The sequence below is a fragment of the Myotis lucifugus genome, unplaced genomic scaffold (assembly GCF_000147115.1).
Source record: "Myotis lucifugus unplaced genomic scaffold, Myoluc2.0 scaffold_28, whole genome shotgun sequence".
In the NCBI taxonomy this organism is placed as follows: Eukaryota; Metazoa; Chordata; class Mammalia; order Chiroptera; family Vespertilionidae; genus Myotis; species Myotis lucifugus.
In genome coordinates, this window is record NW_005871076.1 from 2550049 (window position 1) to 2564932 (window position 14884).

The window sequence follows — 14884 nt, forward strand, 5'->3', positions numbered from 1 at the left end:
CAGTAGGGAGTGTGCAGTTTCTCTCTCATCGATGTTTCTAACTCTCTATCTCTCTCCCTTCCTCTCTGTAAAAAAATCAATAAAATATATTTAAAAAAAACACCATTGGAATTAGTAGGTATTCAAAGTGTGTATACACTTTGGGGCGACACCCTGTATATCTCTAGTGAGCGGTGAAAGAAACCAACAGCAGATTTGAAACCCCCAGACAGGGAACCTCACTCACTCCCCACATGTCTCCCTACTTCACTTTCCACCTTCGTGGGCAGCAGGAGAATCAATGTTTTCTCTCATTAATTCGGAAAAGCACGTCCTGTCACCCGCTGCCCGGCAGGAGTGAGCTAGGCCCCAAGCAAGCGAGGCTCAGTCAGGGCAGCCTTCGCTCATGGGTGCTGGCACCCAAAGTGCACATTCCTCCTCTACAGTCGCCCCGACTATCCCACTGTTTCACTGAGAGGATGGAATTCCTCTCCGCCTCTGGGTTCTTGATCTTGAACGCTGACTGAAGGCACCTCAGCGAGGGCTGCCCGTGCCCACCAGGTGTGTCTATCTGCACCTGCTCCTGCCTCAGCACCTGCATTAACCCCCCAGAGGTGATCTCGTAGCTGCACTGGCCTCCGTGGCAACAGGGCATCACCACTCGGCCCTCTCACTGTCATCTCACAGGCGCCCACCCTCAGCACCCAGAACACGCAGACACTCTCCAAAGGACATGAGCGCATCAGAGGGGATGTGTGCACATCCTGTGGGGGTGTTAGGCATGCCGAGTTGATGGAAGTGTGGTGGAGAGGCGGGGGGAACTTGTGCACGCCTTGGTTTGCAACTGTTGCAGGCGTGGGAGGGTGACAGTGTGCTGGGGGATGTTTGCACGCCAGGGGGGGATGTGCACACCAGAGGCCTCTGGCTTTGCAGATCCGCAAACCCCCGTGGTACAGCCAGGAGGACGTCAGTCTGGCCCGCCACGGTGGCTGTCCCTGCGATCCTACACCTTCTGGGCCAGGAGGCGGATCTTGCGCAATCACTCCTGGGTGCTGATGGCCTGCAGGCGCTACTTCAGCTCAGCCTGCAGGCTCCGCTTGGCACGCTCACAGCTGTCACCACCGCCATGTAGGGAGTACAGGCCACCCTCCGCCGGCCTGCCTCCCCTGTCCAGAGGCTCTCTGCGCTGCTCACCTGCCAAGAGTGACTGGGGCTGGGCGGAAGCCAGTCGTCCTGTTCTGCCCAACCTTGGCCGATCCGCCCCTGTGCGAGCTGCCGCCCCGCTGGGAAGGGTCACGGATCCAGGTCCCGGGACCGCGGACAGCCTTGCCCACTGCCGCCCACCTTCAGTATGCAAATTAGCCGCCATCTTGTTGCTTCAGGGTGGGGGTCCCCACTGGGGTGCCTGGCCAGTCTGGGTGAGGGGCTGAGGGCCATTTTCAGGCTGGCGGGCGACTGAAGCTCCCAACCTCTCCTTTTTTTCTTTTTTCTTTTATTCTGGGATTTATTTACCTTCTATGGCTGTCACTGGAGCTGAGAGCCGTCTTTAGCTCTGAGGCTCAGCTGCAGCTCTGAGACCTCGGCTGCTGAAAGCAGGTACTGGGTTTGTTTGGGTTCTATAATTGAAACACTGTTGCAGTCCTGCTGGCTGAAGCCCTGCTGGCTGAAAGCAGGTTTCTGGAGTTTTATTTAGCTTCTATACTTGCAACATAGTTTCATACAGTGCAAGCTCAGAGGCCGGCAGCGGCAGGCGGGGAACCTTGGCTTCCTCCATCACTGGAGCAAGCAAGCCTCCTGTTCGCTTCAGTGCCTGGCTGCTGGCCACCATCTTGGTTGGCAGTTAATTTGCATAAGGATATGCTGATTAGCCAATGGGAAGGGTGTCGGGGTTATGGTCAGTTTGCATGTTTCTCTTTTATTAGATAGGATGTATTGAGCACCTACTATGCACCAGGCACTTTATAGGAGACTGAGTGTTCACAAGGACTGAGGCACATGCTCTGTCCTCACAGTGACATAAAGAACACTTAGCCATGTGTGGAAGAGGTCCACGGCAGACATTGTACAAAAGGGGAGAGACATTCTACCAAAGTCATTTATAGGAACTTAGTATTTTCAGCCAGAAGTACTACTTCTATACCCTTCATTCTATTCAAACTAATGGCAATTTATAGTGGTAATAAAATAGCCCACAATTATTGAATGCCTACTATGTGCCAGACTCTGTGTTAGCAGCTTCACTACATAATGTTGAATCCTCACTAGATCTCTAGGGATGAGTACTCTTATATCCCCCTTAACATACCCAAGTTCACATAGCTATTGAGCATGAAAACCCTCACTTGGCCTGGTTGACCTTATTCCAACACCCACAGGGTTCCCACCACTCTCTACTGGTGAAGTTTTCTCTGGTATATGCATCAGAGATCAAATCATTTTCTATGTAGGAATCTGCAGATCAGCTCTGACATTTTGAGGCTTAACAACACGGCTGTACCCATGGGAAGTCATTAGCAAGTAGCTGACTACTTTATTTACTTATCTCTAGACTAGAGGCCCTTATGCACGAAATTCGTGCAAGGGGCTCGGCCCTCGCAGCCCTGGCTTCATCTGGAAGGTCGTCTAAAAGGACGTCCAGAAGGTTGTTTGGCTGTCTGATCTATTTAGCATATTACGCTTTTATTATTATAGACTAGAGGCCCGGTGCACAAAAATTTGTGCACTTGGGGCATCCCTCAGCCCTGGCTGTGCCCTCTCGCAGTCTGGGACCCCTTGGGGGATGACCAGCTGCTGGCTTAGGCCCGCTCCCTAGGGGATTGGGCCTAAGCTGACAGTCAGATATCCTTCCGGCAGTCCGGGAGCCCTCAGGGGATGTCCACTTGCCAGTGGGGAGCAGGCCTAAGCCATCAGTCAGACATCCTTAGTGCTGCCCTGGAGGCGAGAGAGGCTCCCACCACCGCTACTGCGCTAGCCAGGCATGAGCCCAGCTTCTGGCTGAGCGGCGCTTCCCCTGCGGGAGCATACTGACCACCAGGGGACAGCTCCTGCATTGAGCATCTGCCCCATGGTGGTCAGAGTGTGTCGTAGCAACCGATTGTTCTGCTGTTCTGTCGATCTGCATATTAGCCTTTTGTTATATAGGATAGTGTCTTATTATGGGCAAGGCCTCTAATTCAATTTTTTTTAGGGAGTTAAAGGGAGGGGCAGAATTTTCACTTGAGCCTGAAGCTAAAATTGCCAGCTCAAAAATCTGCATACCACTGAGACACATCTTGGTGAGGCTCATTCTGAACCCATACACTGTTCTATTATGTGTATAAGTATTGGGAGCCATCTTATCTCTTTAGTGAAAGGACCCTTTTGTTATGTTACAATGACTATATCTCATGAGTTGTGTTTTGGCTTCAAGCCTGCAAGTATGCATGCAGCAACTTCAGCGCTTCTGTTCAATATTTACCTGGCATATCTTTTATTTTATTTTCTCTAAATCTTTCTAGATTTTTATGTATTAGATAGGAATAGCCCATGGACAGAGACAGTAGTCTGGCTAAGGACTGGAAGGGGTGGGTGCAGGGTGGAGGAGATCAATGGGGAAAAAAAAACTGAAACAAAGGGACATCTGTAATACTTTCAACAATAAAGATACATTTTAAATAAAGAAAAATATCTTAGTTGAAAAGAGTTTTATGTGAAATAATATAAGTAATTGCTCTACACTGTACTTTATATTCTCAACTCCTCTCAAAGAGATATTAATTGACCCTATGTCACTTAATATTAATTGACCCTATGTTCAATGACTGCCGGACTGACTTCCACCACACCGACCCAGCACTGACTGCCATGGGGCTGCGATCAGACCCTGTTTTTTTCTCCCGGTCTGTTCCAGGCTGAGGGTTCCATCTCCATGAAACCCAGGTCAGTCTTTGCATCGGGCAAGTGGAATCGCCGAGGCCTACTTGAGAGTTGCCAAGGCTGGGAGTGTGATCTCAGAATAGTTAACACGTTAGTGAAGTGATTCTATGGGTTCTCATTAAAAAGCCCACACGTGTCTGTGCTCCACCAACAGGGTTGCTTTAACACAGAAGCCTCCATCCGCAAGCCCACCGGCTCCAGGAGCAGGCGGGAGGTTGAAAGTGGCAGTGGGTAGATGAGGCCGGTGCCAGGCGACCTGGCAGGTGTCAGCAGCTTGGCTGTCTGAGCCCCAAGCGCGGGGAGACAGGCTCTGACGTCACCACTGCGCGGAGGATTTGACAGCAGCGGCTTCAGAGCTTGTTGCTATTTTGTTTTATTTATATCTCCTTTTCCCTTTAAACCTCTAGGTTGCCTTTGTTGGAGAGAGGAGCAGCCTTTGCAGCCTCCTTGGTGGAGAGCAGGCCTTCGATCTGGGTTCACACGCAGCGAGACAGACTCCTGTTTAGAAACACGTGTGGGTCTTGCATTATTTGCTCTGTTACCGATAAAGATGGTTTTAGATTCTGGCACATAAATGTGTTTCCTGCTTATCCACGACGGCAGGCCGAGCGCAGCCATAGTTCTTCACTCCTTCACAGGCCTCCGTCCAAGGGCGGCGGCTGTGCAGGTGCTTCACACAGGGAGGGGAACGGAGAGCAGGTGGGGGCAGCCCTGCTTTTCCCAGACCGGGCAGCCCTGCTTTTCCCAGACCTTCTGTCTCAGTCCCCATCTTCCTGCTCCGGGTTTGTAGGGTCTTCCTTTTGAGGCGGATTCAGGCGTCTGGGGGGACATGTTTATCACAGGCTGTTTTCCGTGTGGATGGTCAACAGGGGGGTGTTCCTGAATCAGGCTTCCTTCACCATTGCAGTGGGGGGTGGGGATGGGAGGCAGCATGAAGGTGCAAACACAACCCGTGGGGACTTCTCGCTGAGCACCTTCTGTATACCTTCTGTATACCTGGTGGGCGTCTCCCCTCAGAAAGGGCGCTCCCTGTGTCTGCGACCAGTAGGTGTGTGTGTGTGTGTGTTGTGGGCTGGGGGGGAGGAGGATGAGGCTGATTGGCTGCTGCAGTGCCCTCACAGCCAGTGTCAGCGGGTGGGGCAGAGTACCTGGGACCCTGGATTCCCTCTGGGGTTTGCAGAATCGCCCCCCTCTCTTTGTTCTCCCATTCTCCGTGGAGGAGGCGGCTGTTGGCAGACAGCAGGGCGGATGGATCTGCCATCAGACCTACCGCCGGACCTCCAGGGAGGTTTCCTGACCTTTCTGTGTCCCCCGCTCACCTGAAGCTCCTAAAATAGTCGGGGTGCCCACTGCTCAGAGGCTCCCGTGAGCTCATGGAGGTGGGCCCTTGGTCATCAGTTTTTATTTTTTTACTACATTGCTTCCGTGTGCAGTGATCACACTTCATCTGGAGCAGGGTGGGCTCAAGGAACCTTGTGGAGCGTCTAGGGAGGGGGAAGCAGCCGCAGTGCCATGGTTGTGAGTGCCTGCAGCTCCGGACCACCCCATTTGATTTTAAACACAAACCCGCCTTGGACAGGCCTTCAAGGTCTTTTTTCCTTCTGTCTGCTCACATTCAAGTGCTGGCAGCGCTGGTCCCTTGGTGCCTGGCCTGTCCTCTTCAGATTCAACCTGCAGGACTACTAAGGGAGCCAGTCCAAGGGAGGGGAAGCAGCCTCAGTGCTGATCGCAATCACGGGGTGCAGGCAAGGTGGCACACAGGCCTGGGGTGCCACCTTGCCTGCGCCCAGGCTCTCCGATGGCAATGCAGCTCTCTTTCCCTCCGATTGCCATGTGATCACCGGGCGCAGGCGAGCCGGCACCCCTGGCCCCGGGGTTCTGGGGGTGCCGCCTGGCCTGCCCCCGGCTCTCTCTCCCTCCAATCGCCATGAGGATCACGGGCCGCAGGCCAGCTGGCACCCCGGCCTGGGGGTGTCACCTCGCCTGCTGCCCGGCTTTCTGATGGCGATCACCAGCTGGGGGATGGCTAATCTAAGATTCTTAGGATGTTAGAGAGCAATACTCCAAGGCAAGAAAAATACAACTGGAAAAGAAAGAGGCCCCAAGCTGAAACCGCAGAAGTAGAAGAGTAAAAGGAAGCTGAGTAGGTTATCTGTGCTTTCAAATGCCTAGATACCCAAAAGAGTTTCTACAGAGAGAACATCTTGGCTGGCAGTTAATTTGCATATCGCCCTGATTAGCCAATGGGAAGGGTAGCGAAGTTATGGTTAATTACCATGTTTCTCTATTATTAGATAGGATGCTCCAATCACCTGGGGAAAAAAGGTGATGCTAAGGTGTGCACAAATGCACTTACATATGTAGCCACATAAAAATACCAAAGGAGGGGAGGAAGCAGGGAGGGCTACGGATGGTCTATTTCAGACCATTTCAGTGTGTTCCCTCCAATGGTGCTTCTGAATCCATTTCAAGGCAATTAGAGGTCTTAAAAAACAAGAAATCTTTACCTTATCATGCATGAAAGCTCACTCATAACTGATAACTGGTTTTCTTAGATTAGCCATCCAATGCAAGTAGAGGTTCTTAGGATGTTAGAGAGCAATACTCCAAGGCAAGAGAAATACAACTGGAAAAGAAAGAGGCCCCAAGCTGAAACCGCAGAAGTAGAAGAGTAAAAGGAAGCTGAGTAGGTTATCTGTGCTTTCAAATGCCTAGATACCCAAAAGAGTTTCTACAGAGAGAACATTTTCATAACCCATCTGTCCGGGAATCAGACCAAGGGTTGGGTCTACATTGCTCATTCTCCCAATTAAGCCAGTATTAGAACCAAGAGGAAAGGATGGGAGCTGAGAGCTGTTTTTCTCTGTGGAACATGTTCCATCGCATGCTTTTCACGTGTGGCTTGTTGGCTGTCCCAGCAAGCCACTCAAGAATCGCCCTTACCCAGGGCAGACACGATTAATTTCTGTGATTAAATTTGTTTGCCAGTGAGTCAGCCGAATATCTGTAAGAGAAGAAAAAAGCATCCATTCTTTTTATTATCTCTGAAAGTTTTATTACCAAGAATCTGAACAAGCAATACTAAGTGAAAATAATAATCAGATCCAAAGCAGACCCATTTGTCACAGTAACATATCTGATCCCTAGGCCTGGTCAGGAAGAAAAATAATTCATAGAAAGGAAGGACACAAGGCTTGAGATCTTAAGAACCTGTATTTTATATAAGAATCATGTTTGCTTTCTTCATCTGAATTAATACTTAATGGAAATTGATCAATAATACAATTTTCTTTTTGAGGATGTTTTAAGAAAAGCCAACAAATATTTATTATGAGATTCAGATAAGTCTGTACTGCTACTGTCCTAACCTAACACACCATCATCTCTACCCGGACTATGGTAATAGCCTCTGTCTCCCCACTGCCCCTCCCTGCCCCTAAAAATGCCACCCTCTCATTCTTTTCATGGTTGGCTCACTTTTGCCTGTCAGGTTGCAGATTATTGCCACTTCCTCTGAGAGACCTTGCTAACTACTACACCCACCACTTTCTCTTTATCTTGCAGTACTTATTTCCCAATTGCTTTTAGAACAGTCTTCTTAGTCTGGCTTATTTGCAGGAGGACCATGTCTGTGTCATTCACTGCTGTGTCTCCAGCTCTCAGCACAGGCTCTGACACGTAATAGGCACTCAGTGTTTGCCTCATCAATAAATAAATGTAACAAATAAAAATGATGATAATTATAGATAAATGAATGATACAATGGATCAAGCACTGGGTTAATAATTTACAAATATTTCCTTGTTTAATCTTATAAAAATTCTCTGAGGAAGGATCTACTATCCTTGCTTAATGAGTGAGAAAACAAAGAGCTAGATAAGGTCTCGCAATTTGTAGGGAGGAAATGGGGCTTTCCACTTGGGTCTATCCGAAATCACTTTTAGTTCTACCCAAAAATTGTATACGCACTTTAACAGCCGATAGCTCAATTTTGAAAATGAAATGTATTTTAATAAACACTTCCTTTATAACTCTTTAAAGTGTGTGTATACATTTTGGGGAACCCTATATTGCCTTTCAAATAGGAAAATTTTCTCATAAAAGAGAAGGTTTTTAAACTTTTTAAATATCCAAAGACTCTGGAAACCAGCCTACAGAGCTTCATGATCTTAGAGCAAAGTTTTTATAATGAAGTCTTACCCTTTGAAGTTTAAAAAAAGTTAACAATGGTCTTTCCGTTGCTTGTTAAGTGGATTTGACATTTTTAACCACTCACTGCACACACATGCCAACCCCAAACTGTCAAGTGATATCCTTATGCTGGTTAATAAACTTGCAGTGTTCCGGTAATGGCTATGATTGACATCCCACTTTAAATTGCTCATGAATTAGCTTCTTGTGCATAAATCAGGACTGTGGCCTATGCACAAGCATGACTTATAGGACTATTTTAGTTTGGGCATACATCATCCTCAAGAGGCCAATGCACAGCATGAGCACCCCCAGTATAGACAGAATAATACATAGACATACACATGTGTGTATACTTGTTTATATGCACATATATATGCCCACAAATATGTATGCACATGATAGTTTAAGCATAGCTTAAATCATATCACGCTGGAAAATTTATTATGATCAAAAACTTTATTACCAAGAAATGCAATTAGTTCATTTATTTAATAAGTTCCCTTTATATGTCTGGTTTCTGGTCTTTTACAATTTTTTTTTATTGCTTAAAGTATTACAAAGAGTATTACATATGTCTCCTTTTTTCCCCCGCCCTTGACAATCCCCTGGCCTCCCCTACCCCCCAGTGTCTTATGTCCATTGGTTATGCTTATATGCATGCATACAAGTCCTTCGGTTGATCTCTTACCCACCCCCCCACTCCTGCCCTCAACCCTCCCTGGCCTTCCCGCTGTAGTTTGACAGTCTGTTCGAGGCAGCTCTGCCTCTGTATTTATTTTTGTTCATAAGTTTATAATGGTCTTTATTATCCATAAATGAGTGAGATCATGTGGTATTTTTCCTTCATTGACTGGCTTATTTCACTTAGCATAATGCTCTCCAGTTCCATCCATGCTGTTGCAAATGGTAAGAGTTCCTTCTTTTTTATAGCAGCATAGTATTCCATCGTGTAGATGTACCACAGTTTTCTAATCCATTCATCTACTGATGGGCACTTAGGCTGTTTCCAGATCTTAGCTATGGTGAATTGTGCTGCTATGAACATAGGGGTGCATATATCCTTTCTGATTGGTGTTTCTGCTTGGGATATATTCCTAGAAGTGGGATCACAGGGTCAAATGGGAGTTCCATTTTTAGTTTTTTGAGGAAACTCCATACTGTCTACCATAGTGGCTGCACCAGTCTGCATTCCCACCAGCAGTGCACGAGTGTTCCTTTTTCTCCACATCCTCTCCAAACTTTTACAATTTTAATGCCTAATGTTAATAGTGTGTTTGCCAAAGTATGACTGAGGTCTATTCAATGTACTATGATCTACTTTAATTTCATACCAGAGACCCAGGAGCATAACATCTTTATTTATTTGAAGCTACGTTGCTTCAAGGGTAGCACCTTACAGAGGATTGAGGTGATGTGCTCTGTGGAGTAATCAGATGAGGAGGGGATCACTGTGCTCCATCAGTGTGGGACCAGTCTCAGGCTGCAGAGGTGAAAATTTCATTGTAGCATTGACTTACCTTCTATTTCTGCAGATGATATGAATTTTCCAGTTAGACAGTGAAATTTAGTTTCCCTTTTGGGCAAATAATCTTTAAAATGTCAATTTAAGAACATGACATAAATAATTGTACAAGCGGTATGCAGGGTGGCACAAATTATGCAAGTCATATTCAAAGAACTGGTGGAAAAAATTAGTGAAGGCAACAGAGTTCTGGGAGTCTGAGTTCCCCATTTAATATCTGAGTAAACTTGAGTAGGTTACTTAACCTCACTTAAAAATAGCAGCAGTAACCTCAGCGCTTTTGTCTGTTCAAATGGAAAATATATCAAGTGGAACATAGCACTTGTAATGATAACTGCTTTTATTACTACTATCATTAATGAAATGGTGTAACACAGAACCTAGTCTGTACTCAGTAAATCTGAATTAACTCTCCCTCATCAAGTCAAGTTCCTTCAGAATAGACTTATACATCCTTCAAACAGATGTATGGCTCAGTTTTAGCTGATACCTGTCTAGGATGTGAATGTTGTGTGGCCTATTTAAGACGTTAAAGACCATGTTGTGTATGCCAGAATTCTAAATAAATAAATAGGAAATAGACTTACTACACTAGCAATGCCCAGGAGAAGTGGATGCCACAAAAACAAAAGAGTCTGTGGACAGAAAGCAGCTTTCTGTAATGTATAGCACTTTCTCCTTCTATTTCTACTTGAGAAAATGGTTTAAATATTAATCATCTGTCAGTTTGGGGCTATAAACTTAAAGTTTAAAACTATATCTTAAAAGAATGTCTTTTTTAAAAGTTGTTTTATTGCTTAAAGTATTACAAAGAGTATTATATATGTCTCCTTTTTTTTCTCCCCTTGACCTTCCCCTAGCCTCCCATACCCCCCAGTGTCTTGTGTCCATTGGTTATGCTTATATGCATGCATAGGAGTCCTTCGGTTGATCTCTTACCCACCCCCCCCCCCAACACTCCCTGGCCTTCCCGCTGTAGTTTGACAGTCTATTCGATGTTGCTCTGCCTCTGTATCTATTTTTGTTCATCAGTTTATAATGGTCTTAATTATCCATAAATGAGTGAGATCATGTGGTATTTTTCTTTCATTGACTGGCTTATTTCACTTAGCATAATGCTTTCCAGTTCCATCCAAAAAAAAAAAAAAAGAATGTCTTAAGTCCCTTCCTAGGAAGAATTATATATCAGGAAATTCAAGCACAAATCCAACACAAATGGAACAAGCTTCTCAGGAAGAAAAATAAATTAATATGAGCAACGTGAGAGGACTGAGAAAATGGACACAGGTGTTATGTTATATAGGATCATGGGAAAACAGTTATATTTACACAATCCCATCTCTAGACCTCTGTGAAGACAACAAGAGGAGATAAATGGAATAAGAAATTTGCTGACTTAAAGGAAAACTGGGGAATCAAGAACATGGGGACTTAAGACAGAGATCATTCCTAGAGAAAACAAATGAGAAATAAAGAGAAATTACTAGGAATGGGTGATGCTTGGCTGAATCTAGACACAACAGCAAATCTTCCTCTGAAATTGTATACTTTTAAAATGAATTACTGTGGAAATTTTCAAGCATACACAGAAAAGGGAGAGTAAGTTAATCAGCTCCATATACGCACCACCCAACTTTAACAATGATCAACTTGTTTCTACCAATTTTGTTTCATCTAACCGCATATGATGGATTAGTGGGGGGGCTAAGGGAATGGGGCTGGAACTTTTAAGATAAATCTTAGATATTGTGTCAACCTTAATGACATAAGTACTTCAGTATGCATTTTTAAATGATAAGGAATATTTTACATTGTTACTACGCTATTATCACTTCTGCAAAATTCACAGATTCCTTAATACCATATAATACCATCTAATACCTAATTCCCCAAGTTGTCTCAAAGATGGTTTTGTAAAAGGTTGGTCTAACTCAGGATTAAAACATAGTCCACAAAATGACTTTGGTTGTTTTGTCTCCTAAGTCTCTTCTATAACAGTCTCCCTCTCTTTTAATACCATTGAGTTGTTGGAGAAATTGTCATCTGTCCTATAGAGTGTTACACATTCTAGATGTGTCTAATTGCTTCATTGTGGTGTGATTTAATGTGTTCTTCTGTCATCCATATTTCTTACAAATGATACTTAGATCTAGAGGATTGATTAGATTCTAGTTAATGTATTTAGGCAAGAATGCTTTATAGATGGTATTGTACACTTTGTATTATACCACATCCTGAGGTACATACTGTCTGTTTGTCTCACTTTTAATTATTAAGGGTTGAGTGATGGGCTTATATGATTTCATCCTGATTCCTCCTTTATAAACTTTTCTTATCAACTTTTCACATAATTTTAGCAATGCTTAACAAATATTTTATTACACTTACAAAATAATGATTATCTCAATCTATCATTCCTTATTAGCTGGAATTCTTCTATGAAGAATTTTCTCTCATCAACCATTTGGTTATGCTGAAATACAGTCTGTATAAAAAAGGCAAGATAAATTTTTGATTTTTTTCCTTTATCAGTTTTCAGAGTAATAAGTTGGTGCCATAGAAATAAGGTTTTGTTTAATATTACTATTTATATAATGGATTTAAATCCATTATAATCATTATTTTTGATATTCAAATTATCTTAAGTTAGCACAATAGAAACACCTTAAAGTTGGCTTGTGTCTTTTGACATTATTCCTGATGATCTTTGATGGCTTTCTTACTTTCTGTCCCAATGAGACTTCCCAGGCTTATCTTATTCATTTCCTGCTCCAGACCCAGAATCAGCCTGTTCTAAGAACTCTGGTTCCTTTTAGAGAGACATGGCATTTATAAACCACCATCTGGGTACTAGGATTGCTCATTGCTCCTTGATTAATATTGCTCCTAAGTCTTTTCAATAGCAAAACAAGGAAAAAATATTTAAGAGAAAAAAAATCATGAGTCTCGACTAATATTTTCAAATAATATTTAAGATAAAAGGTTTTTTATTTCTTTAATTTTTGTAATTGTATGTATTTTCCTTTATGCTGGAAGTCTAGGTTCTTAACATTACCGTAATTACTCATTTTATTTTATGATATACCTATAATAACTTCTAGATAAGATTATAATATTATGACTGACAATATATAATAGTAGAGTCTTATAATAGTAAGGAGTCTTATAATAGTAAGACTCCTAAATACAAAAATTTTGTTTTATTTTGTTTGGGGGAAAAGGCAACATTAGTAACATACATGGATTAATTTTAGAAGCTATTCAGGCTTTGAATTTGCCATGTCATGTTTATATGAATTATATCAGTTTCAAGATTTGGGTACTTGGTATACTGGTTCAGAAGACTTTACCAAGGCATTTGAAATTAGAATTTAATGACCAATCTAATTTACTCTAACTGCTTGGGACTCGCTCCACTGCCCTCTATCCCCACTTAGTAACACTACAACATACACTCTACAAAGGCAGGACCAGATCTTTTATACACCCAGTTATTATGGAGCACCAGCACACTGCTTGTAAGATGCATACATACACGAATCAGTGATCCTACACATTTTAGGGGAAATCACTGAAGGAGAAAGTTTCTCTCCACATCTGCTAAAACAGTCATAAGTGACAACAGTGGCCACTTATTTCTTCAGATTCTCTACAATTGTTTTCCAGGCAAAGGTCACAGTAAGTGTATGACTAAGAGCTAAAATGAGAGCCTGAGTTAGCCAGAGACTCAGCTGTTTACCCCAAATCACTGAGCTTCCTCCTGACAGAGCGGGAATTAGGACCCAGAGCCCTTCTTTCCTGGCCTGGGATACTTTGATTAGATTCTAGTTCATGGTGGCCTGTCTTCCCACCCATCCCTAGTATTCTCTCTGGACTCACACTGATAAAGCAAATGAAAGTTAAACAGTTTAATACTCAGTAAGTAAAAATGACTTAGTATTGGGAACAAAACTGGGATGTCCGTTTTCACTACTCTTATTCAACATAGTACTGGAAGTCCTAGCCACAGTGACTAGACAAGAAGAAGAAATAAAAGGCATCCAAATTGGAAAGGAAGAAATAAAACGGTCATTATTTGAAGATGATATGATACTGTATATAGAGAACACTAAAGATTCCACCAAAAAACTACTACAGCTTGCCCAGCCAGCATGGCTCAGTGGTAGAGCATTGACCTATGAACCAGGAGATCACGGTTTGATTCCCAATCAGGGAATATGCCTGGGTTGTGATCCCCAGTGTGGGGCATGAAGGAGGCAGCTGATCAATAATTCTCTCTCATCATTGATGTTTCTATCTCTCTCTCCCTCTCCCTTCCCCTATGAAATCTATAAAAACATATTTTAAAAATAAATAAAAACTACTAGAACTGATACATGAATTCAGTAAAGTAGAGGATCCAAAATAAATATCCAAAAATCAGTTGCATTTTTATACACCAGAATTGCAGAAAGGGGAAGTAAGTAAATTAACCCATTTATAACTGTATCAGAAAAAATAAAATAAAATAAGTAGGAATAAATTTAACCAAGGATATAAAAGACCTGTACTCAGAAAATTATAAGACACTGAAGAGAGAAATTGAAGAAGATACAAATAAGTGGAAGCATGTACCATTATTTAAGGGTAGTAAGAATTAACATCATTAAAATGTCCATACTACCCAAAGCAATGCATAGATTCAACATAATTCCTATCAAGATACCAATGGCTTATTTCACAGAACTAGAACAAATATTCTAAAATGTATATGGAACCACAAAAGACCCCATTTAGCCACAGCAATCTTGAGAAAGAAGAACAAAGTTGGAGGAATCACACTACCTGATATCAAACTATACTACAAGGCCATCGTAATCAAAATAGCATGGTACTGGCCTAGGAACAGACATATAGATCAATGGAACAGATTAGTGTCCATAAATAAATCCATACTGTTATGATCAATTAATATTTGACAAAGGAAGCAAAGGCATACAGTAGGTTAAAGATAATCTATTCAATCAGTTGTGTTTGGAAAATTGGACAGATATGGGGAAAGAAATGAAACTAGACCATCTTCTTACACCATACAAAAGAATAAACTCAAAATGGACTAAAGACTTAAATTTAGATTTGAAACCATAAAAATCCTAGAGGAAAATATAAGCTGTAGAATCTCAGACATTTTTTATAACAGTATTTTTTCTGATACGTTGCCTCGGGCAAGGGAAACAAAATAAAAAATAAACAAACGGGACTACATCAAACTAAAAAGATTTTGCACAGCAAAGG